The sequence below is a fragment of the Leptodactylus fuscus genome, chromosome 2, assembly GCF_031893055.1.
Source record: "Leptodactylus fuscus isolate aLepFus1 chromosome 2, aLepFus1.hap2, whole genome shotgun sequence".
Classification (NCBI taxonomy): Eukaryota; Metazoa; Chordata; class Amphibia; order Anura; family Leptodactylidae; genus Leptodactylus; species Leptodactylus fuscus.
In genome coordinates, this window is record NC_134266.1 from 119,083,885 (window position 1) to 119,110,191 (window position 26,307).

The following is a 26,307-nucleotide window of genomic DNA, read 5'->3' on the forward strand; positions in this document are numbered from 1 at the left end:
TTGAATTTACATAGAAAACTTTCTATAAACTTTCTATCATCTACTTGCACATAGATGATCGCTAAGCACCTGATGGTCCAAAACGTCCGACACTCAAAAACGCAGAAAATCCTATGCCGTTTTCCTCTGACATCAGATCATCCTCTTGGACCAAGAAAAGAAAAAGCATCACGCATTTTAATTCCCTGGGCTGAGGAGATGATGCCAGTGAAAAGACATAAAACACTAAATACAGAAACACAAGGCTGTGTGCTGCATTAGTGTATAAAATCATCACCACTGTGTTGGACGACAGGGGTAGAACAACTGCAAACTGGAGGTGACACGAGACGGAAACTGTATAAACTCTTGTAGGCAGGGGCCACACGGTGGCTCAGTGGTTAGCACTGTAGCTTTGCAGCGCTGGAGTCCTGGTGTTCAAATCCCGCCAAGGGCATAAAACCATCTGCAAGCATTTTGTATGTTCTCCCCGTGTTTGCATGGATTTCCATCCCATATTCCAAAAAAGACATACTGATAGGGAAAAATGCACATTGAGATCTCTATGTGGGGCTCACAATCTACATTTAAAAAAGAAAAAAAAAAAAAACTTTTGTAGGCCTCAATCTTGCTGGGTATGGGCCACTCATAAAGCATCTTACTTTAAAAGAAGTCCGGTACGCCCATCCCTACCTACTGTATGTCGACCCAGATTCCAACAGCTGAAGCGCACAACCCTCCTTCTAACCCATAGGAGCTACTTTCTTCTAGTAGAAAATAAATACACCATTTGACTTGTTCTTGACACAAAAAAGTCCTTTCCTTTCCCAAAATGAGGGCAAGAACCTGTAACTCAACGCTACAGCCAATCACAAGAAAGAAGTCTGACACTTCGACGCACAACAAAAGAGTCAATATTCTGAACCGTCAGGCGCTCAATTGAATTTAACAACATGGATGCAGGATTTAGGGCCTGCAACCTTGGTGTTAAAAATGCAGCCACCTCCAACCCCAAAACGCTGCCCTATCCATCTCCAGAATTGTTGAATTTACATAGAAAACTTTCTATAAACTTTCTATCATCTACTTGCACATAGATGATCGCTAAGCACCTGATGGTCCAAAACGTCCGACAATCAAAAACGCAGAAAATCCTATGCCGTTTTCCTCTGACATCAGATCATCCTCTTGGACCAAGAAAAGAAAAAGCATCACGCATTTTAATTCTCTGGGCTGAGGAGATGATGCCAGTGAAAAGACGTAAGACACCAAATGCAGAAACACAAGGCTGTGTGCGGCATCAGTGTATAAAATCATCACCACTGTGTTGGACGACAGGGGTGGAACAACTGCAAACTGGAGGTGACACGAGACGGAAACTGTATAAACTTTTGTAGGCCTCGATCTTGCTGGGTATGGGCCACTCATAAAGCATCTTACTTTAAAAGAAGTCCGGTACGCCCATCCCTACCTACTGTATGTCGACCCAGATTCCAACAGCTGAAGCGCACAACCCTCCTTCTTACCCATAGGAGGTACTTTCTTCTAGTAGAAAATAAATACACCATTTGACTTCTCCCTGACACAAAAATGTCCTTTCCTTTCCCAAAATGAGGGCAAGAACCTGTAACTCAACGCTACAGCCAATCACAAGAAAGAAGTCCGACACTTCGAAGCACAACAAAAGAATCAATATTCTGAACCATCAGGTACTTAATTGAATTTAACAACATGGATGCAGGATTTAGGGCCTGCAACCTTGGTGTTAAAAATGCAGCCACCTCCAACCCCAAAACGCTGCCCTATCCATCTCCAGAATTGTTGAATTTACATAGAAAACTTTCTATAAACTTTCTATCATCTACTTGCACATAGATGATCGCTAAGCACCTGATGGTCCAAAACGTCCGACACTCAAAAACGCAGAAAATCCTATGCCGTTTTCCTCTGACATCAGATCATCCTCTTGGACCAAGAAAAGAAAAAGCATCACGCATTTTAATTCCCTGGGCTGAGGAGATGATGCCAGTGAAAAGACATAAAACACTAAATACAGAAACACAAGGCTGTGTGCTGCATTAGTGTATAAAATCATCACCACTGTGTTGGACGACAGGGGTAGAACAACTGCAAACTGGAGGTGACACGAGACGGAAACTGTATAAACTCTTGTAGGCAGGGGCCACACGGTGGCTCAGTGGTTAGCACTGTAGCTTTGCAGCGCTGGAGTCCTGGTGTTCAAATCCCGCCAAGGGCATAAAACCATCTGCAAGCATTTTGTATGTTCTCCCCGTGTTTGCATGGATTTCCATCCCATATTCCAAAAAAGACATACTGATAGGGAAAAATGCACATTGAGATCTCTATGTGGGGCTCACAATCTACATTTAAAAAAGAAAAAAAAAAAAAACTTTTGTAGGCCTCAATCTTGCTGGGTATGGGCCACTCATAAAGCATCTTACTTTAAAAGAAGTCCGGTACGCCCATCCCTACCTACTGTATGTCGACCCAGATTCCAACAGCTGAAGCGCACAACCCTCCTTCTAACCCATAGGAGCTACTTTCTTCTAGTAGAAATTAAATATACCATTTGACTTGTTCTTGACACAAAAAAGTCCTTTCCTTTCCCAAAATGAGGGCAAGAACCTGTAACTCAACGCTACAGCCAATCACAAGAAAGAAGTCTGACACTTCGACGCACAACAAAAGAGTCAATATTCTGAACCGTCAGGCGCTCAATTGAATTTAACAACATGGATGCAGGATTTAGGGCCTGCAACCTTGGTGTTAAAAATGCAGCCACCTCCAACCCCAAAACGCTGCCCTATCCATCTCCAGAATTGTTGAATTTACATAGAAAACTTTCTATAAACTTTCTATCATCTACTTGCACATAGATGATCGCTAAGCACCTGATGGTCCAAAACGTCCGACAATCAAAAATGCAGAAAATCCAATGCCGTTTTCCTCTGACATCAGATCATCCTCTTGGACCAAGAAAAGAAAAAGCATCACGCATTTTAATTCTCTGGGCTGAACCGTCAGGCGCTCAATTGAATTTAACAACATGGATGCAGGATTTAGGGCCTGCAACCTTGGTGTTAAAAATGCAGCCACCTCCAACCCCAAAACGCTGCCCTATCCATCTCCAGAATTGTTGAATTTACATAGAAAACTTTCTATAAACTTTCTATCATCTACTTGCACATAGATGATCGCTAAGCACCTGATGGTCCAAAACGTCCGACAATCAAAAATGCAGAAAATCCAATGCCGTTTTCCTCTGACATCAGATCATCCTCTTGGACCAAGAAAAGAAAAAGCATCACGCATTTTAATTCTCTGGGCTGAGGAGATGATGCCAGTGAAAAGACGTAAGACACCAAATGCAGAAACACAAGGCTGTGTGCTGCATCAGTGTATAAAATCATCACCACTGTGTTGGACGACAGGGGTGGAACAACTGCAAACTGGAGGTGACACGAGACGGAAACTGTATAAACTTTTGTAGGCCTCGATCTTGCTGGGTATGGGCCACTCATAAAGCATCTTACTTTAAAAGAAGTCCGGTACGCCCATCCCTACCTACTGTATGTCGACCCAGATTCCAACAGCTGAAGCGCACAACCCTCCTTCTTACCCATAGGAGGTACTTTCTTCTAGTAGAAAATAAATACACCATTTGACTTCTCCCTGACACAAAAATGTCCTTTCCTTTCCCAAAATGAGGGCAAGAACCTGTAACTCAACGCTACAGCCAATCACAAGAAAGAAGTCCGACACTTCGACGCACAACAAAAGAGTCAATATTCTGAACCATCAGGCACTTAATTGAATTTAACAACATGGATGCAGGATTTAGGGCCTGCAACCTGGGTGTTAAAAATGCAGCCACCTCCAACCCCAAAACGCTGCCCTATCCATCTCCAGAATTGTTGAATTTACATAGAAAACTTTCTATAAACTTTCTATCATCTACTTGCACATAGATGATCGCTAAGCACCTGATGGTCCAAAACGTCCGACAATCAAAAACGCAGAAAATCCTATGCCGTTTTCCTCTGACATCAGATCATCCTCTTGGACCAAGAAAAGAAAAAGCATCACGCATTTTAATTCTCTGGGCTGAGGAGATGATGCCAGTGAAAAGACATAAAACACTAAATACAGAAACACAAGGCAGTGTGCGGCATCAGTGTATAAAATCATCACTACTGTGTTGGACGACAGGGGTGGAACAACTGCAAACTGGAGATGACACGAGACGGAAACTGTATAAACTCTTGTAGGCAGGGGCCACACGGTGGCTCAGTGGTTAGCACTGTAGCTTTGCAGCGCTGGAGTCCTGGTGTTCAAATCCTGCCAAGGGCATAAAACCATCTGCAAGGATTTTGTATGTTCTCCCCGTGTTTGCATGGATTTCCATCCCATATTCCAAAAAAGACATACTGATAGGGAAAAATGCACATTGAGATCTCTATGTGGGGCTCACAATCTACATTTAAAAAAGAAAAAAAAAAAAACTTTTGTAGGCCTCAATCTTGCTGGGTATGGGCCACTCATAAAGCATCTTACTTTAAAAGAAGTCCGGTACGCCCATCCCTATCTACTGTATGTCGACCCAGATTCCAACAGCTGAAGCGCACAACCCTCCTTCTTACCCATAGGAGCTACTTTCTTCTAGTAGAAATTAAATATACCATTTGACTTCTTCCTGACACAAAAAAGTCCTTTCCTTTCCCAAAATGAGGGCAAGAACCTGTAACTCAACGCTACAGCCAATCACAAGAAAGAAGTCCGACACTTCGACGCACAACAAAAGAGTCAATATTCTGAACCGTCAGGCACTTAATTGAATTTAACAACATGGATGCAGGATTTAGGGCCTGCAACCTTGGGTGTTAAAAATGCAGCCACCTCCAACCCCAAAACGCTGCCCTATCCATCTCCAGAATTTTTTGAATTTACATAGAAAACTTTCTATCTACTTGCACATAGATGATCGCTAAGCACCTGATGGTCCAAAACGTCCGACAATCAAAAACGCAGAAAATCCTATGCCGTTTTCCTCTGACATCAGATCATCCTCTTGGACCAAGAAAAGAAAAAGCATCACGCATTTTAATTCTCTGGGCTGAGGAGATGATGCCAGTGAAAAGACGTAAGACACCAAATGCAGAAACACAAGGCTGTGTGCTGCATTAGTGTATAAAATCATCACCAATGTGTTGGGCGACAGGGGTGGAACAACTGCAAACTGGAGGTGACACGAGACGGAAACTGTATAAACTTTTGTAGGCCTCGATCTTGCTGGGTATGGGCCACTCATAAAGCATCTTACTTTAAAAGAAGTCCGGTACGCCCATCCCTACCTACTGTATGTCGACCCAGATTCTAACAGCTGAAGCGCACAACCCTCCTTCTTACCCATAGGAGGTACTTTCTTCTAGTAGAAAATAAATACACCATTTGACTTCTCTCCCTGACACAAAAATGTCCTTTCCTTTCCCAAAATGAGGGCAAGAACCTGTAACTCAACGCTACAGCCAATCACAAGAAAGAAGTCCGACACTTCGACGCACAACAAAAGAGTCAATATTCTGAACCGTCAGGCACTTAATTAAATTTAACAACATGGATGCAGGATTTAGGGCCTGCAACCTTGGTGTTAAAAATGCAGCCACCTCCAACCCCAAAACGCTGCCCTATCCATCTCCAGAATTGTTGAATTTACCTAGAGAAAACTTTCTATAAACTTTCTATCATCTACTTGCACATAGATGATCGCTAAGCACCTGATGGTCCAAAACGTCCGACAATCAAAAACGCAGAAAATCCTATACCGTTTTCCTCTGACATCAGATCATCCTCTTGGACCAAGAAAAGAAAAAGCATCACGCATTTTAATTCTCTGGGCTGAGGAGATGATGCCAGTGAAAAGACGTAAGACACCAAATGCAGAAACACAAGGCTGTGTGCGGCATCAGTGTATAAAATCATCACCACTGTGTTGGACGACAGGGGTGGAACAACTGCAAACTGGAGGTGACACGAGACGGAAACTGTATAAACTTTCGTAGGCCTCGATCTTACTGGGTATGGGCCACTCATAAAGCATCTTACTTTAAAAGAAGTCCGGTACGCCCATCCCTACCTACTGTATGTCGACCCAGATTCCAACAGCTGAAGCGCACAACCCTCCTTCTTACACATAGGAGGTACTTTCTTCTAGTAGAAAATGAATACACCATGTGCATTCTCCCTGTCACAAAAAAGTCCATTCCTTGCCCACAATACGGGCAAGAACCTGTAACTCAACGCTTCTATTTTTTAAATCTTTTTTTACATTTTTTTATGTATATGTTATTTTGAAACAATAAATATTTCTTTTTCTCTATTTTAATGAGTAAGGGGCACATCACTATACATTCTCTATCTGTGACATTTTGTATATAGCCTTCTTTCAATAGTTTCTTGCTATATTTTGATATGACTCCTAAACTAGACATTGATTTGAATATATGCACCTTAAACTTGGGTCTCCCTTTTTCTAAGTTTCATTTTAGTAGTCCCCTAGGCTGGAGGAATATGTGTAGATTTCTGGTACCTGACCCTACGTGTGACCTGTTTCCAAATACCATATAGGTCCACATATGGCCTGGTCGACTCTAATTTAATGGATTCCATCTCTTGGCCATTTATATAGTGTTCAGAGCTATGTTTCCTAATTTATTTGATATATGGGATACACGCCCTTTTGTGGAGTATTTTAGGATTATCCCTTTAAGTGGCAAAAATGTAGTGAAAAAATGTCGAAAAAATACTAATATGTTTCCTGGGAGCCATTTAGCTAATTGTGATTTATGTTGGTTTACATTCACTTTAAGAGCAGTTTACATTTCTTTAAATAATATTCTATGGTGTGGCTATGCCTATATAAGTTTTTCTGAGAATTACGGAATGTCCCCATATTAAATATAGAAGTTACTACATTGTCTTTCCCTGGAAATTTTCTAAATAAAAAAGGAAGTTCTGGCTATCCTTAGTACCCTGTTTCCCCGAAAATAAGACACCCCCCTTCACCCCATGACTGCCGATTGACCATGCTCCAGCCGCTGCATAAGACATCCCCCGTAAAGAAGACAGGTCATATATTTCGGAAGAGAATTTAGTATAAGACACTGTCTTATTTTCGGGGGAACAGGGTAACAGTGGCATAACTAACAAAGACTGGGCCCCACAGCAAAGTTTTGTTTTGTCCACCCCATACACACACACTTAGCATAGCACCCCCGTTCCTGCCCTCACACAGTATAACACCCCATTTACACACGCTATAAAGTCCCAAAGTGGCCTTCAGACAGTATAATGTCCCATGATGGCCCCTGTATACACAGTACTATGCCCCATAGAGGCCTCTGCACACAGTATTATGTCCTATAGTGGCCCCTACACACGATATTATTCCCCATAATAGCCCCTGCACACAGTATTATTCCCCATAGTGGCCCCTACACACAGTATTATTCCCCATAGTGGTCCCTGCACACAGTATTATGCACCATAGAGTCCCCTGCACACAGTATTTTGTCCTATAGTGGCCCCTACACACAGTATTATGCCCAGGAGTCGCACCGCTCACTTGCCATACAGAGTGTAATAGTGGGTTTTAGGTAGTGCAGTGGTGCACATTGTATGGCAGGTGAGCAGTATGGCATTGTTATTCTATGTAGCTGCGTTCTCGGTACTGTTTATCTGCAGGGGTCCTGGTGATGGACTCCTAGAAGGGATTCTACTGATGGGCCATAGACATCCCAGGTGTAAAGCTGACATGATGTCCAGGAATGTCAAGGACAGGAATAATATGGAAAGTAATGATGTACAGAAGTCATAATGTACACAGAAAAATGGCCACATCTAATAGAACACACCCTCCTATATCTGTATGAGGGGAAATGGGCCCCATAGAAAAATATAGACTACATATAAAATGTCTAATATAATATGTGTTGGTATTTAATATATAAACTATATACAAAAATAGTCTATACAATTATAATGGGGTCTATAAAGATGCGCCATATGATAGATCCATCCCCCACTTACTTTGTATTTTTCTGTTTCTATAACAGGTGTGAACTCACCCTAAATGATAAATGACATATAACCGTGTATCTAGTGTATCTGGATTCCTGGTTTATGTGGTTCTACTTGTACAGTCAGCATGCAGGATTTACAAAACATTGTAGCAAAACTGTTGGTAATAACATGGTTACATTGCCCCCTATACATTTGTGCTGACAGATTAGAATACTCCATTCCTTCAACCTTAACATTACTTGGTAACTGGTTCACAAAGCTGTCATACTACAGAGCAGCCACTAGATGGCTGCCTAAATTTACTCTCTCCATACCTGCAATACCAGATCCTCCTACTGGCTGAGGGTTCTCCTATCTGCGGCGCTCTCCTCCTGGGTGTAGCTCCTCCTCCTGTTGGGCACTCTCCTCCTGGATATGGCTCCTCCTCCTGTTGGGCGCTCTCCTCCTGGATATGGCTCCTCATCCTGTTGGACGCTCTCCTCCTGGATATGACTCCTCCTCCTATTGGGCGCTCTCCTCCTTTTGGATGATCTTCCTCCTGGATATGGCTCCTCCTCCTGTTGGGCACTCTCCTCCTGGATATGGTTCCTCCTCCTATTGGGCGCTCTCCTCCTGTTGGACGCTCTTCTTCCTGGATATGGCTCCTCCACCTGTTGAATGCTCTCCCTCTGGCTGCTGCTCCTTCTTCTTCAGAGTAGACTGCTGTGTCCCGCATTTATAGTTGGTAAACATTCTACAGCTCAATTGTGACATCACAAACATTCTACAGCTCGATTTGTGGCCCCTAGACACAGTATTATTCCCCATAATAGCCCCTGCACACAGTATTATTCCCCATAGTGGCCCCTGCACACAGTATTATCCCCCATAGTGGCCCCTGCACACAGTATTATTCCCCATAGTGGCCCCTGCACACAGTATTATTCCCCATAGTGGCCCCTACACACAGTATTATTCCCCATAGTGGCCCCTGCACACAGTATTATTCCCCATAGTGGCCCCTGCACACAGTATTATGCACCATAGAGTCCCCTGCACACAGTATTTTGTCCTATAGTGGCCCCTACACACACAGTATTATGCCCAGGAGTCGCACCGCTCACTTGCCATACAGAGTGTAATAGTGGGTTTTAGGTCGTGCAGTGGTGCACATAGTATGGCGGGTGAGCAGTATGGCATTGTTATTCTATGTAGCTGCGTTCTCGGTACTGTTGATCTGCAGGGGTCCTGGTGATGGACTCCTAGAAGCGATTCTACTGATGGGCCATAGACATCCCAGGTATAAAGCTGACATGATGTCCAAGAATGTCAAGGACAGGAATAATATGGAAAGTAATGCTGTACAGAAGTCATAATGTACACAGAAAAATGGCCACATCTAATAGAACACACCCTCCTATATCTGTATGAGGGGAAATGGGCCCCATAGAAAAATATAGACTATATATAAAATGTCTAATATAATATATACAAAAATAGTCTATACAATTATAATGGGGTCTATAGAGATGCGCCTTATGATAGATCCATCCCCCGCTTACTTTGTATTTTTCTGTTTCTATAACAGGTGTGAACTCACCCTAAATGATAAATGACATATAACCGTGTATCTAGTGTATCTGGATTCCTGGTTTATGTGGTTCTACTTGTACAGTCAGCATGCAGGATTTACAAAACATTGTAGCAAAACTGTTGGTAATAACATGGTTACATTGCCCCCTATACATTTGTGCTGACAGATTAGAATACTCCATTCCTTCAACCTTAACATTACTTGGTAACTGGTTCACAAAGCTGTCATACTACAGAGCAGCCACTAGATGGCTGCCTAAATTTACTCTCTCCATACCTGCAATACCAGATCCTCCTACTGGCTGAGGGTTCTCCTATCTGCGGCGCTCTCCTCCTGGGTGTAGCTCCTCCTCCTGTTGGGCACTCTCCTCCTGGATATGGCTCCTCCTCCTGTTGGGCGCTCTCCTCCTGGATATGGCTCCTCCTCCTGTTGGGCGCTCTCCTCCTGGATATGACTCCTCCTCCTATTGGGCGCTCTCCTCCTTTTGGATGATCTTCCTCCTGGATATGGCTCCTCCTCCTGTTGGGCGCTCTCCTCCTGGATATGGTTCCTCCTCCTATTGGGCGCTCTCCTCCTGTTGGATGCTCTTCTTCCTGGATATGGCTCCTCCACCTGTTGAATGCTCTCCCTCTGGCTGCTGCTCCTTCTTCTTCAGAGTAGACTGCTGTGTCCCGCATTTATAGTTGGTAAACATTCTACAGCTCAATTGTGACATCACAAACATTCTACAGCTCGATTGGTGGCCCCTAGACACAGTATTATTCCCCATAATAGCCCCTGCACACAGTATTATTCCCCATAGTGGCCCCTGCACACAGTATTATTCCCCATAGTGGCCCCTGCACACAGTATTATCCCCCATAGTGGCCCCTGCACACAGTATTATCCCCCATAGTGGCCCCTGCACACAGTATTATTCCCCATAGTGGCCCCTGCACACAGTATTATGCACCACAGAGTCCTCTGCACACAGTATTTTGTCCTATAGTGGCCCCTACACACACAGTATTATGCCCAGGAGTCGCACCGCTCACTTGCCATACAGAGTGTAATAGTGGGTTTTAGGTAGTGCAGTGGTGCACATAGTATGGCGGGTGAGCAGTATGGCATTGTTATTCTATGTAGCTGCGTTCTCGGTACTGTTGATCTGCAGGGGTCCTGGTGATGGACTCCTAGAAGCGATTCTACTGATGGGCCATAGACATCCCAGGTATAAAGCTGACATGATGTCCAGGAATGTCAAGGACAGGAATAATATGGAAAGTAATGCTGTACAGAAGTCATAATGTACACAGAAAAATGGCCACATCTAATAGAACATACCCTCCTATATCTGTATGAGGGGAAATGGGCCCCATAGAAAAATATAGACTATATATAAAATGTCTAATATAATATATACAAAAATAGTCTATACAATTATAATGGGGTCTATAGAGATGCGCCTTATGATAGATCCATCCCCCGCTTACTTTGTATTTTTCTGTTTCTATAACAGGTGTGAACTCACCCTAAATGATAAATGACATATAACCGTGTATCTAGTGTATCTGGATTCCTGGTTTATGTGGTTCTACTTGTACTAAAAGAAGACAGTCAGCATGCAGGATTTACAAAACATTGTAGCAAAACTGTTGGTAATAACATGGTTACATTGCCCCCTATACATTTGTGCTGACAGATTAGAATACTCCATTCCTTCAACCTTAACATTACTTGGTAACTGGTTCACAAAGCTGTCATACTACAGAGCAGCCACTAGATGGCTGCCTAAATTTACTCTCTCCATACCTGCAATACCAGATCCTCCTACTGGCTGAGGGTTCTCCTATCTGCGGCGCTCTCCTCCTGGGTGTAGCTCCTCCTCCTGTTGGGCACTCTCCTCCTGGATATGGCTCCTCCTCCTGTTGGGCGCTCTCCTCCTGGATATGGCTCCTCCTCCTGTTGGGCGCTCTCCTCCTGGATATGACTCCTCCTCCTATTGGGCGCTCTCCTCCTTTTGGATGATCTTCCTCCTGGATATGGCTCCTCCTCCTGTTGGGCGCTCTCCTCCTGGATATGGTTCCTCCTCCTATTGGGCGCTCTCCTCCTGTTGGATGCTCTTCTTCCTGGATATGGCTCCTCCACCTGTTGAATGCTCTCCCTCTGGCTGCTGCTCCTTCTTCTTCAGAGTAGACTGCTGTGTCCCGCATTTATAGTTGGTAAACATTCTACAGCTCAATTGTGACATCACAAACATTCTACAGCTCGATTGGTGGCCCCTAGACACAGTATTATTCCCCATAATAGCCCCTGCACACAGTATTATTCCCCATAGTGGCCCCTGCACACAGTATTATTCCCCATAGTGGCCCCTGCACACAGTATTATCCCCCATAGTGGCCCCTGCACACAGTATTATCCCCCATAGTGGCCCCTGCACACAGTATTATTCCCCATAGTGGCCCCTGCACACAGTATTATGCACCACAGAGTCCTCTGCACACAGTATTTTGTCCTATAGTGGCCCCTACACACACAGTATTATGCCCAGGAGTCGCACCGCTCACTTGCCATACAGAGTGTAATAGTGGGTTTTAGGTAGTGCAGTGGTGCACATAGTATGGCGGGTGAGCAGTATGGCATTGTTATTCTATGTAGCTGCGTTCTCGGTACTGTTGATCTGCAGGGGTCCTGGTGATGGACTCCTAGAAGCGATTCTACTGATGGGCCATAGACATCCCAGGTATAAAGCTGACATGATGTCCAGGAATGTCAAGGACAGGAATAATATGGAAAGTAATGCTGTACAGAAGTCATAATGTACACAGAAAAATGGCCACATCTAATAGAACATACCCTCCTATATCTGTATGAGGGGAAATGGGCCCCATAGAAAAATATAGACTATATATAAAATGTCTAATATAATATATACAAAAATAGTCTATACAATTATAATGGGGTCTATAGAGATGCGCCTTATGATAGATCCATCCCCCGCTTACTTTGTATTTTTCTGTTTCTATAACAGGTGTGAACTCACCCTAAATGATAAATGACATATAACCGTGTATCTAGTGTATCTGGATTCCTGGTTTATGTGGTTCTACTTGTACTAAAAGAAGACAGTCAGCATGCAGGATTTACAAAACATTGTAGCAAAACTGTTGGTAATAACATGGTTACATTGCCCCCTATACATTTGTGCTGACAGATTAGAATACTCCATTCCTTCAACCTTAACATTACTTGGTAACTGGTTCACAAAGCTGTCATACTACAGAGCAGCCACTAGATGGCTGCCTAAATTTACTCTCTCCATACCTGCAATACCAGATCCTCCTACTGGCTGTGGGTTCTCCTATCTGCGGCACTCTCCTCCTGGGTGTAGCTCCTTCCCCCTGTTGGGCACTCTCCTCCTGGATATGGCTACTCCTCTGTTGGGCGCTCTCCTCCTGGATATGGCTCCTCCTGGATATGGCTCCTCCTTCTTCTTCAGAGTAGACTGCCGTATCCCGCATTTATAGCTGGTAAACATTCTACAGCTCAATTGTGACATCACAAACATTCTACAGCTCGATTATCACAGAGCATCGTGTGGGCGGAGAGCTGTCTCTATACACGTGACTGAGTAAAGGGGGCGGAGCCTATAGGCATGACAGCACTGGTCTATGTACTGAGTTGATACTGACACATGTTATGACCTGTATGCGCATCAGTCAGTGATGGTAACTATATGGCAGTATTAACGTGGCACTGTATTGCAGTATTAGAATAGCACTATAGGGCAGCATTAGCATAGTTCTGTAGGGCACCATTAGTATGGCATTTTATGGCATTCTACATCTGGACACCAGATATGTGGACATGTCTGGTACCATAAGTACAAGTAGTATTTATATAGGCATTGTATGACATAACACATTATATGGACAATTTATATGTCACTACTATATGACACTATTCCGATGGCACTGTATAATATTATTTATATGGCTGCTGTGTGACACTATTTCTGACACTGTGCTGTATAACTCATAGTACAGACTATACAAAGTTATTTATATGGACTTTGCGGGACTTTTTATATGGCATACATGTATATAGTGGATTCTATCACCTATATGGACATTATATGACTTTTTATATGACGTATATAGTGGATTCTATCACCTATATGGACATTATATGACTTTTTATATGATGTATATAGTGGATTCTATCACCTACTAGTGCATCTCAATAAATTAGAATATAATCAAAAAGTTATGGACTGTTGCTCAGTGGTCAAAGGTGTTTTCAGATGAAAGTAAATTTTACATTTCTTTAGGAAGGTCCCAGAGTCTGGAGGAAGAGTGGAAAGGCCGCTGTACACAATCCAAGCTGCTTGAGGTCTAGTGTGAAGTTTCCACAATCAGTGAGGGTTTGGGGAGCCATGTCATCTGCTGGTGCAGGTCCACTGAGCTTTATCAAGACCAAAGTCAGTGCAGCCGTCTGCCGCATTGATACCGTCATTCACGCAAAAGGAGCCCCCACCAAGTATTGAGTGCATTGAGTACATACTTTTCATTTGGCCAACATTTCTGTTAAATAACTTTTTTTTTAAAGTCGGTCTTATGTAATATTCTAATTTTCTGAGATAATGACTTTGGGTTTTCCTTGGCTGTAAGCCATAATCATCAACATTAACAGAAATAGACACTTGAAGACATTCACTCTCTTTGTAATGACTCAATATAATATGTGTTTCATTTTTTCAATCAAATTATTAAAAAAAAAATACTTTTTGATGATCTAATTTATTGAGATGCACTTATATATGTATATGGACATTGTATGAGTTTTGTATGGCCTACATGTGTATAGTGGATTCTATCACATATATATATACATTATATGGTGCACATGCATATCGTAGATTCTCTTACCTATATGGACACTATGTAACATTAGTTACGATGGTTGGTTTCCTCGTTTAGCTGGATTTCTTCTTCAGTCTTCTCCAGCAGCCATGATGAGATCTCATGGTGCCTTTTATTCTGTGACTACACCGTGTGTCTGAGTCTAGCTGTCTCCAACATACTGGATAGAACTGGATAGAATTGTAGACTTTATTATGATGTCATCATCACAGACTGTAAGCCCTTGCGGGCTTGGCCCTCTATCCCGCTGTGCCAGTCGGTCATTGTCAGTATTGTATTCATTTGTATATTTTGTGTACTGTATGTAAACCCTCAAATGTAAAGCACCATGGAATTAATGGTGCTATATATATAAATAAATAATATTCATCATCATCATGTGACATCACAACTCTGTATCATCAGAGAGAATCAGTGTGCACTGTGACATCAGCATGCAATTATTTTAACCCCTTAATGGCCTGGAAAGTCATTAGGAACAGCAGTTTTTGGTTTGACATCACTTCTTTATTCTTACCCTAAAACATTTTACCATATGTACAGGGTATTCAGTAAATGTCTGATATATGCATATCCCCTCACGGACGCTCACATAACAGAAAAATCATGTCTGACATCCACTCTCAGATTCCTGGTTGCCATAGTCTCCATAGTGTAGTTTATATAATGTACAGAAATCCAGCGGCCTGTAGCACCACCGCCAGTCATCTGTGCCAATAGGTCAGGTCATCATGTGGAAGCACTATATGGACATTGTATTACTTTCATATGGCACACATGTATAGAGTGGATTCTACCACCTATATGGAAATCAAATGACTTTTTATATGGCGTACATGTATATCGTAGATTCTCTTACTTATACGGACACTATGTAACATCTGGTTGGCTTCCTCAGTTTTATAGAATCCTTCCTCAGTCTTCTCCACAGTCAGCAGTCGTGTCTCATGAGATCTCATGGTGGCTTCTATCTGGATAGAACCGGATAGAATTCTAGTCTTTATTATGATGTCATCATCATGTGACAATACAACTCAGTATCCTCAGAAAGGATCAATGTGCCTTGTGACATCAGCATGCAATTATTTTAACCGCTTAATGGGCTGGGAATTCTTTAGGAACAGAAGTTTTTTGTTTGATGTCACTTCTTTATTCTCACCCTAAACATGTTTCCATATGTACAGACAGATATTCAGTAAATGTCTGATATATGCATATCCCCTCATGATCTTTCACGTAGAAGAATCATATCTGACATTTGTTCTCAGATTCCTGGCTGCCATAGTCTCCATATCGTAGGTAATATAATGTACAGAAATACAGCGGCTTGTTGCACTACCAGTTATCTGTGCCAATAGGTCAGGTCATCATGTGGAGGCACATATCAGCTACTGGCCCTCTGCTACTTCAAACTTCCCTTTAGTCTTCATTACTGAGAAGTACAGAGCCCCCTATATTGTATAGCAAGAATGGGGGGGGGGGGGCACTCACCCAAAGCTGGTTTCTTCTAAAACATAATCCTTTATTGCATGGATATGATAAAAACAACAGGGAAGGAGTGATGCATATACAGTGCCTTGCAAAAGTATTCGGCCCCCTTGAACTTTTCAACCTTTTGTCACATTTCAGGCTTCAAACATAAAGATATGAAATTTTAATTTTTTGGGGGAAGAATCAACAAATGGGACACAATTGTGAAGTGGAACAAAATTTATTGGATATTTTAAACTTTTTTAACAAAGGGAAACCTGAAAAGTTGGGCGTGCAATATTATTTGGCCCCCTTGCGTTAATACTTTGTAGCGCCACCATTTGCTGCGATTACAGCTGCAAGTCGCTTGTGGTATGTCTCTATCAGTTTTGCACATGGAGAGACTGAAATTCTTGCCCATTCTTTCTTGCAAAACAGCTGGAGCTCAATATGGTTGCAAACAGAAGGTGGAGGATGCAAGTGTAGCGCCCCGCAGAGTGGGTCACTACAAATGTCATCTTATGTGATCTATACTGTGTACTTTGAAGGTATAGTGAGATCCAGACAACCTGCCAGCATACACAAAGTTCCACAGCCATTATCCCTTTAAGAAAAGGGGTGGAGCTACAGACTGGAAGAGGGTCTTTCTTTCAGTTCCAGGTCAAGGAGTGCAAGAGAGTGCAGGAGAGAGGAGAGGTGTGTGGAGGTGAAGCCGCATGGTGTGATAGCACAGGAGGCCGGAGACCTGCAGAGGTGAGACAAGACCTTGCAGGGATGGATCTGCAGTCATAGGACCATCAATTCCTAGCTAGTGTGTGAAACACTAAGAACATTGAGAAACTCACTGGACTGAGGCCTAGTGAATGCAAGTTTCCTGGAGGCTCAGTAACATACAGAGTTGGGGTGAGTGTCTGCATCCAGCATCCCAAAGAACTCGCGTTACCTGCTGTCCAGAAGGGGTATCTACCCGGTTGTACTTAACCTCTGAGCTCCTGGAACCCAGGACCAGAGGAAATCTATTAGAGAGTTTGAGCAGCAGAGAAAGGCTGAATCATACTAGTGGTAAAAAGGAAGACTGGCATCTCACTATACTGGAGCAAGGTGAATCCTCCTGTAACATCTGTTATCCTTTAACTGTCCCTCACTCTGTCCAACCACTTCACCAATCCCAGGAGCTACCAGACGACTTTGTGTGTCTTGATGGCCAAACACTGGAGCATTTGCCATTTCTGTTTAATTTTGTGGGTGTGCCCCACCAACCAGCGTTTCTCTGCCTCAGTGTTGAGGACAAGACACAGTTGCAATCAGGGCAGGCTGTGGTTATGTGCGGTTTGTAGTAAAAGGAGAGTGAGCAATTGGAAGAGGAGGTGGTGGCCGACGAGGCCACCGACCAGACATGCACAGGGGTGATGTCTAGCGGGGAAAACAGCGTTGATGTGGAGGCAAGCTAAGCAGGGAAAAAGGTGGCTAGAGGCAGAGGCGTGTCCAGAGTCACAGGACAGCTGATTGACAGAAGCTAGGCCTGAGCCAGCCAGCCAGGCCTGAGCCAGCAAGGCCCAAGATGCTCTCTATTCTACCCTCCTTAGAAAAATTCCCCCATCGAGGCCATGTTCCTCGATGGGGGAGATAATTTGTAAATGTATAGGTGGAGGACAAACTGAGTGTGGGTTGCACACTTTGCAATGCTAAACTGAGTAGGGCCTTTAAAAAGAGCAACCTTACCACCTCTGTCATGTGCTGTCATTTGTAAAGCAAGCACTGGGCTCAGTGGGAGACAGCAAGCGCAGGATAATCGTCGTCTGGCGTTGCGGCCACTGCCTCTCCCACTGTTGACAGTGCTGGCGCTGCAGTCCAGACCACCATCCAGGTCACCTCCAAATCTAACTCTGACACTTTGGGGAGTTCACCCTCATCCTCCACTTTTCCTGCCACTGCTCCTTTCGCCTGCACCATCATGCGCCTCTTTCCAGCAACTCCCCATCTCCCAGGCCTTTCATTTCAGGCTAATGTACAGCGCAACCCACATGCCCAAGGCTTCAACGGCCTCATCTTAAAACTTCTGGCCCAGGAGATGTTGGCATCCCAGCTTGTGGACACTCTGCCCTTTTTAGGCCTGCTGGCTACTGCGCCACCTCACTGTGCCGTCCACACCTTTCAACAGCACTTTTCCCCAAACATGATGCAGTCCCTAAGTTCAGCGCTTTGCACAAAGTTCCACTTGACCACCTACGCATGGACAAGTGCATGCTGACAGGGACGCTACCTTTCAATCTTGGCACACTAGTTGAATGTAGTTGAGGCGGGGACCGGGTCGCAAATTGTGTTGGACTGCCTTGTCTCCTCACCCAACATTCCTGGCAGGAGCGCTGAAACACCACCCTCCTCTTCTTCCTCTGCCGTTAAGTGGACCCCAGCTACGAACTGGAAACGTTGCAACACTGGTGTGGGGAGACGTCAGCAGGCCCTGCAGAAGCTCATCAGCTTTGGTGCCAGACAGCACACTGCCTAGGAGGTGAGGCATGCCATCCTCGATGACACGGCAATGTGGTTTTTGCCACTGCACCTGGGCCCAGGCATGTTTTCGTGTGTGATAATGGCCGGAACCTGGGATCGGCTCTGTAGCTTGGCAGCCTGCAACATGTTCCATGCCTGGGCCACGTTTTTGACTCAGTGCTGCAACGGTTTTTAAAAAGTACCCCAATGTTGACGATCTAGTCGTGAAACTGTGGAGCTTGGGGGGCCACTTTCACAAGTCTACATTAGCTGCAGCTAGTGTCAATTCACTCCTGCAACTCCTATATCTGCGTGAAGCTCAGGATGTTTTTTCGAGGTCACCACACGCTGAAACCCTATATAACATGTGTTGAGCGGGGTGTGTGAGCAGCAGAGACCTTTGATGGAGTTACAACTCCAAAACCATAGGCTTCGTCAAAGTCAGTCATGAGGGCAAGCAATGGTTATGTGCGGTTTGCAGAAAGAAGAGAGTGAGCAATTGGAATTGGTGGACGACGAGGCCAACGACCCGACATGGACAGGGGTGATGTCTAGGGGGGAAAGCAGTGTAGATGTGGAGGGAAGTGCAGCACCAAAGAGGGTGGCTAGAGGCAGAGGCATGTCCATAGGCACAGGACAGGTGAATCCCTGAAGCAAGGCCAGAGGAAGCAAGGCCCTAGATGTTCACTCTTTTAGCCACCCCAGAGAAACCACCAGCCTGGACACCTTAACATCTGCCTATGACACTTTGGGGAGTTCCCCCTCATCCTGCCACTGCTCCTTTTGCCTGGGCCGTCATGCACCTCTTCCCATGAACTCCCCATCTCCCAGGCCTTTTATCGCAGACAGAAGAACAGGGCAACCTACCCACATGCCCAAGGTTTCAACCACCTCATCTTAAAAGTGCTGGCCCAGGAGATTTAGCCGTCCAGGCTTGTGGAGACTCAGGCCTCCTGTGACCTGCTGGCAGGTGCGGCACCTCGCTATGATGGCCCTAGCCGACACTACCTCTGTTGGTGTACCGTCCCCGCCTTTTGCCACCACGTGTCCCCTAACATAAGTGGGGCCCTGAATTCCGCACTTTACTGTAAGCTCAACTTGACCACAGATGCACGGTCAAGCGCCTGTGGTCAGGGACACTGCCTCTCAGTAATGACAGGCCGGCTGAATGGAGTTGTGGATGGGCCCAGGCTGCAAACTGGGGTGGCCTATCTCCTCTACCAGCCCAAAATTCATGGCAGGGGTTGACTGAAAGCCTACTGTGCTTCAACCTCGACCACACCTGCGACCTGAACGTGCTTCAGCACTGGGGTGTGGAGACCACAGCAGGTCGTGCTAAAGCAACTCAGCTTGGCCGACAGAAAACACTCTTCCCCCGAGGTTAGGGATGCCATCCTCGATGCGACAGCAATGTGGTTTCCGCTGCCGCACCTGGGCCCAGGCATTTTTTGTTTTGTGATAATGGCAGGAACCTGGTATAAGATATGTAGTTTTCCAGACTCAAACACGGTCCAGACATGGCCCACGTTTTAAAATAGTTGGTGCAATGGTTCTTTGAAACCTACACCATTGTGGCTGATATACTGGTGAAAGTGTGGCCTTTATCAAAAGTGAAAAGTAGGCTATGCTACGCTGAAAACATTCATAGCACACTCCTGTCATCTTCGCACTGTTGGCTGGCGGAGGAAGACGAGGGGGATGAAGTGGCATTTGATGATGGTTTGAAGGGGAGTGGGAAGTGGAGGAAATGGAGAGTGACTCTTCCAGTTGGGGGCAGGAAAGTCATGCCAAGTAACACTATGGCACACATGGCTGACTTGATGTCTGGTTGCTTTTCACGAGACAAACGCATACTTCACATCATGGAGAGAAAATAATGCTGGATTTTTGCAAGCCTCGACCCCCGGTATAGGTCAAATGTCTGTTCCTTTGTTATATTAGGGGAGAGGAAAAAAAATTGCAAAGATAATTGGCACAAGCAACTGGTGCAGAATATGATGGAAGTGTTTCCGTAAACCCTCTTGGGCGTCACAGAGGATATTTCCTCCATGAGGCTCACAACTTCCATCTGCTGCACAACCACCAGGGGAACACTGTACAAGATCTGGTACACGTTAATGTCCCCCCCCCCTCCCTGCCCAAACTACTGCCAGTTAGGGGCCTAGCGTCATCATGAGAGAAAAGTATAGGTGCATGTTGCGTGAGTACCTGGCGAACCACAGACCTGTCCTCTCCAATCCCTCTACGAATTACACTAATTGGGTGTATAATTTGGACCTGTATCCCTTGGGTTGAGCGTACATAGCCTGATAATTGGTGTGTATCCCACTTAGGTTTTGTGGGGACACACCGTTGAATGCTGGGTTTAGCGTACATAGTCTGACAATTAATGTGTATCCCAATTAGTGTTGGAGGGGTTACACACCATCACAACCTGGCTAAAGCTTCTATAGCCTGACAATTAGAATGTATGTATGCCAAGGTTTTGGGGGGTTACACACTGTCACAACCTTAGTGAAGCTTCATTAGCCTGAGAATTAAAATGTATGTATCCCCAAATAATTTGGGGAATGAACACTGACAATCCAGGTGAATATGCCAATATCCTGAGATATCGGGTGCATGTATCTCCAAATAATTTAGGGAATGAACACTGACAACCTGGTTGAATATGGCAATAGCCTGAGATTTATGGTGCATGTATCCTCAAATAATTTGGAGAATTAACACTCAAAACCTGGTTGAATATGGCAATAGCCTGAGATTAATGGTGCATGTATCCCAAAATAATTTGGGGAATTAACACTGACAACCCAGGTGAATATGCCAATACCCAGAAATTTAGGGTGTATGTATCCCCAAATAATTTGGGGAATTAACACTGACAACCCAGGTGAATATGCCAATACCCAGAAATTTAGGGTCCGTATTTTCCGGACTATAAGGCGCACATAAAAACCTACGATTTCCTCAGAAATCGTAAGTGCGGCTTATAGTCCAGTGCGCCTTATATATGGATGGAAGCGGCGGCAAAGTCTGCGTGCCGCTTCCATACATACATAAAAGGCACCGTAAGGGTGCATTCACACTACGGAACGCCGGCGTGTATCACAGCCGTACACGCCGGCGTTACAGCAGGGCTGCCGGACACTTCCTATTCATTTCTATGGGAGCCGGCATGCGAGCGCTCCCCATAGAAATGAATGGACAGACACTTCCCATTCATTTCTATGGGAGCCGGCATGCGAGCGCTCCCCATAGAAATGAATGGGAAGTGTCTGTCCATTCATTTCTATGGGGAGCGCTCGCATGCCAGCTCCCATAGAAATGAATAGGAAGTGTCCGGCAGCCCTGCTGTCACACCGGCCTGAAACAGAACATGAAACTTACCGAGCGGTGCAGGGCGGGCGGGCGGGCATTCAGGCCTCCTCTTCCTCCAATGTCCTGACCACTTCCTCCGGCGCTCGCTAACTGATAAAGGCCTGGGCGCATGCGCAATATCATACTACTGCGCATGCGCCCAGGCCATTATCAGTTAGCGAGCGCCGGAGGAGGAGGACGGAACATCGGAGGAAGAGGAGGCCTGAATGCCCGCCCGCCCTGCACCGCTCGGTAAGTTTCACATTCTGTTTCAGGCTTTTATTTTAAAACGGGGGGTAGTTTAATCTAACTTTTACGGTTGGGCTCTATCAGCATGATTTTGCTGATAGAGCCCCTCCTCGCCTGCCGAGCGCTTCCAATAGATGCAGCTGGCACGCGGGGGGTTAAGCGGCCGCTGGCAAAGTCTGCCTGCGCCGCTTCAATAACATATAATGCGCACCGGACTGCAGCTTATAGTCCGGTGCGCCTTATATATGAACCGAGACGGACTATAAGGCGCTCATGGGCAATGCGCCTTATAGTCCAGTGCGCCTTATAGTCCATAAAATACGGTATGTATCCCCAAGTAATTTGGGGAATTAACACTAACAACCCAGGTGAATATGCCAATACCCAGAAATTTTAAATGTATGTATCCCCAAATAATTTGGGGAATTAACACTGACAACCCAGGTGAATATGCCAATAGCCAGAGATGTAGGGTGTATGTATCCCCAAATAATTCGGGGAATTAACACTGACAACCCAGCTGAATATGCCAATAGCCAGAAATTTGAAATGTGTCTATCCCCTAATAATTTGGGGAATGTACACTGACAATCTGGGTGTATATGCCAATAGCAAGAAATTAAGGTGGTATGCAGGCCCCAATTTATTTGGGGAATTAACACTCAGAACCTGGTTGTATATGCCAATAGCAAGAAATTAAGGGTGTATGTATCCCCAATTTATTTGGGGAATTAACACTCAGAACCTGGGTGAATATGGCAAGATTCTGAGATGTAGGGTGTATGTATCCCCAAATTATTTGGGGAATTAACACTCAGAACCTGGGTGTCTATGCCAATAGCAAGAAATTAAGGTGGTATGCAGGCCCCAATTTATTTGGGGAATTAACACTCAGAACCTGGGTGAATATGGAAAGAGCCTGAGATGTAGGGTGTGTGTATCCCAAAATAATTTGGGGAATTAACACTGACAACCCAGGTGAATATGCCAATACCCAGAAATTTAGGGTGTATGTATCCCCAAATAATTTGGGGAATTAACACTGACAACCCAGGTGAATATGCCAATACCCAGAAATTTTAAATGTATGTATCCCCAAATAATTTGGGGAATTAACACTGACAACCCAGGTGAATATGGCAATAGGCTAAGATTTCAGGTGTATGCATCCCCAAAACATTTGGGGAATGAAAACAGTCACTACCTGGGTGAAGCTTCATTATCCTGGGATTTTGAATGTATGTAGAGGAAATCTGCTTTAAGGGGATTACACACCGTGACAACCGTGATGCCGCATATATGCTCTGAATATTCCAGTGTATACAAGTTAGGCGCGGGGGGTGTGTGTGGGACAACACTGTCATACCCTATATACCCTTAATCCAGCCCATCTGATATAGCAGAGCCGAGTGTGCACACTCGGCTCTGCTACATCAGATGTAGCAGAGCCGAGTGTGCACACTCGGCTCTGCTATATCAGATGGGCTGACCGGCACACGGTGTAGTTGAGCAGAACTGGCTCAGCACTGCTACCAATAGGAATGCATTGGCCAGCCTTCGGCCAATCAGCGCTGGCTCTGCCGGAGGAGGCGGAGTCTAAGGTCGGACCTGAATGGAGACTGGTGTGGAGCGATCTTAGACTCCGCCTCCTCCAGCAGAGCCAGCGCTGATTGGTCGAATTCCGTACTCTGGTCAATCAGCGCTGGCCAATGCATACCTATGGGAAAAAGTTTATGTCACAAAAATCACAATTACACACCCGATAGAGCCCCAAAAAGTTATTTTTAATAACATTCCTACCTAAATAAAGGTTATCCCTAGCTATCCCTGCCTGTACAGCTATCCCTGTCTCTTAGTCACAAAGTTCACATTCTCATATGACCCGGATTTGAAATCCACTATTCGTCTAAAATGGAGGTCACCTGATTTCGGCAGCCAATGACTTTTTCCGATTTTTTTCGACGCCTCCGGTGTCGTAGTTCCTGTCCCACCTCCCCTGCGCTGTTATTGGTGCAAAAAAGCGCCAGGGAAGGTGGGAGGGGAATCAAATTTTTTGGGAGTTTGCCACGTGATGTTCGATTCGAATCGAACACATCGAACAGCCTGATATCCGATCGAACATGTGTTCGATAGAACACTGTTCGCTCATCTCTACAAATGATACTTTCTTATACCAGGAAATCCTTATCCTTACACATTGGAAGTCTCCAGAGGGCCATAGATGATCTTATTTCTCCTTATAAATTTTTTGAAACATTTCTCAATATGGATAATATCTTTCAGTTTTAATATCCAAATTAGTGCCAGTAATTGATATAATAAATGTGTAAAGCTAACCATTTTATAAGCTGTACTCTCACAAATAATGTAATAGGATATTTATTTTTTGAATATTCTATGACGTTTCCTATGTATGCAAATTTATAACTGTTTCTTACTGTTTGTGACTGTTATTTCCAGATCTCAAAGCCAGTATCTAACCCTTGCTGTTCTCTAAAAAGAAAAATCTTACCTTTTGCTCTGCTGATCTTCTGGACTGAACAGGTACTGAAATCTTTGAATATACACTCACCGGCCACTTTATTAGGTACACCATGCTAGTAACGGGTTGGACCCCCTTTTGCCTTCAGAACTGCCTCAATTCTTCGTGGCATAGATTCAACAAGGTGCTGGAAGCATTCCTCAGAGATTTTGGTCCATATTGACATGATGGCATCACACAGTTGCCGCAGATTTGTCGGCTGCACATCCATGATGCGAATCTCCCGTTCCACCACATCCCAAAGATGCTCTATTGGATTGAGATCTGGTGACTGTGGAGGCCATTGGAGTACAGTGAACTCATTGTCATGTTCAAGAAACCAGTCTGAGATGATTCCAGCTTTATGACATGGCGCATTATCCTGCTGAAAGTAGCCATCAGATGTTGGGTACATTGTGGTCATAAAGGGATGGACATGGTCAGCAACAATACTCAGGTAGGCTTTGGCGTTGCAACGATGCTCAATTGGTACCAAGGGGCCCAAAGAGTGCCAAGAAAATATTCCCACACCATGACACCACCACCACCAGCCTGAACCGTTGATACAAGGCAGGATGGATCCATGCTTTCATGTTGTTGACGCCAAATTCTGACCCTACCATCCGAATGTCGCAGCAGAAATCGAGACTCATCAGACCAGGCAACGTTTTTCCAATCTTCAATTGTCCAATTTCGATGAGCTTGTGCAAATTGTAGCCTCAGTTTCCTGTTCTTAGCTGAAAGGAGTGGCACCCGGTGTGGTCTTCTGCTGCTGTAGCCCATCTGCCTCAAAGTTCGACGTACTGTGCGTTCAGAGATGCTCTTCTGGCTACCTTGGTTGTAACGGGTGGCTATTTGAGTCACTGTTGCCTTTCTATCAGCTCGAACCAGTCTGGCCATTCTCCTCTGACCTCTGGCATCAACAACGCATTTCCGCCCACAGAACTGCCGCTCACTGGATGTTTTTTCTTTTTCGGACCATTCTCTGTAAACCCTAGAGATGGTTGTGCGTGAAAATCCCAGTAGATCAGCAGTTTCTGAAATACTCAGACCAGCCCTTCTGGCACCAACAACCATGCCACGTTCAAAGGCACTCAAATCACCTTTCTTCCCCATACTGATGCTCGGTTTGAACTGAAGGAGATTGTCTTGACCATGTCTACATGCCTAAATGCACTGAGTTGCCGCCATGTGATTGGCTGATTAGAAATTAAGTGTTAACGAGCAGTTGGACAGGTGTACCTAATAAAGTGGCCGGTGAGTGTATACTAAATGTGTCTCAGTGAAAGACCTGTAACTTTGCTTAGCTGCATTAATAAAAATATTACACATGAAGTTATATGATAAGGGGAACCCAACAGAGCTTGAACATTTATTTACCCTGTGCCACTTATAATATTCATAAGATTGATTGATCTCACCTTATGTATCAGTGAGGCTTTAGACTGCCCTTGCTAAGAGTGTAGGGTGCAGAGTATTGACACCCTATTTTCTCAAATCCTCACAAGGCCAGACTTCAAACCATTATATTTAGGGTTGAGCCGATCTTGACTTTTCAGGATCGATTTTAAAATCCAATTTCCGATCATTTTTCATTCGAACCCGATCTCGATCCCAATTCCGATCCCAATGCAAGTCAATGGGATTTTTTTATTAAT

The 26,307-nt window shown here is 44.6% G+C and overlaps 1 long non-coding RNA gene across 1 annotated transcript in view; it reads left to right on the forward strand.

The window, feature by feature from the left end:
* LOC142195077 (uncharacterized) overlaps nucleotides 1–26,307 on the forward strand; it is a 199,899-nt gene that overhangs the window by 80,280 nt on the left and 93,312 nt on the right. The window contains exon 2 of the long non-coding RNA XR_012715062.1: nucleotides 17,391–17,489. This is a non-coding gene — a long non-coding RNA (uncharacterized LOC142195077). The remainder of the gene's footprint in view (nucleotides 1–17,390; nucleotides 17,490–26,307) is intronic.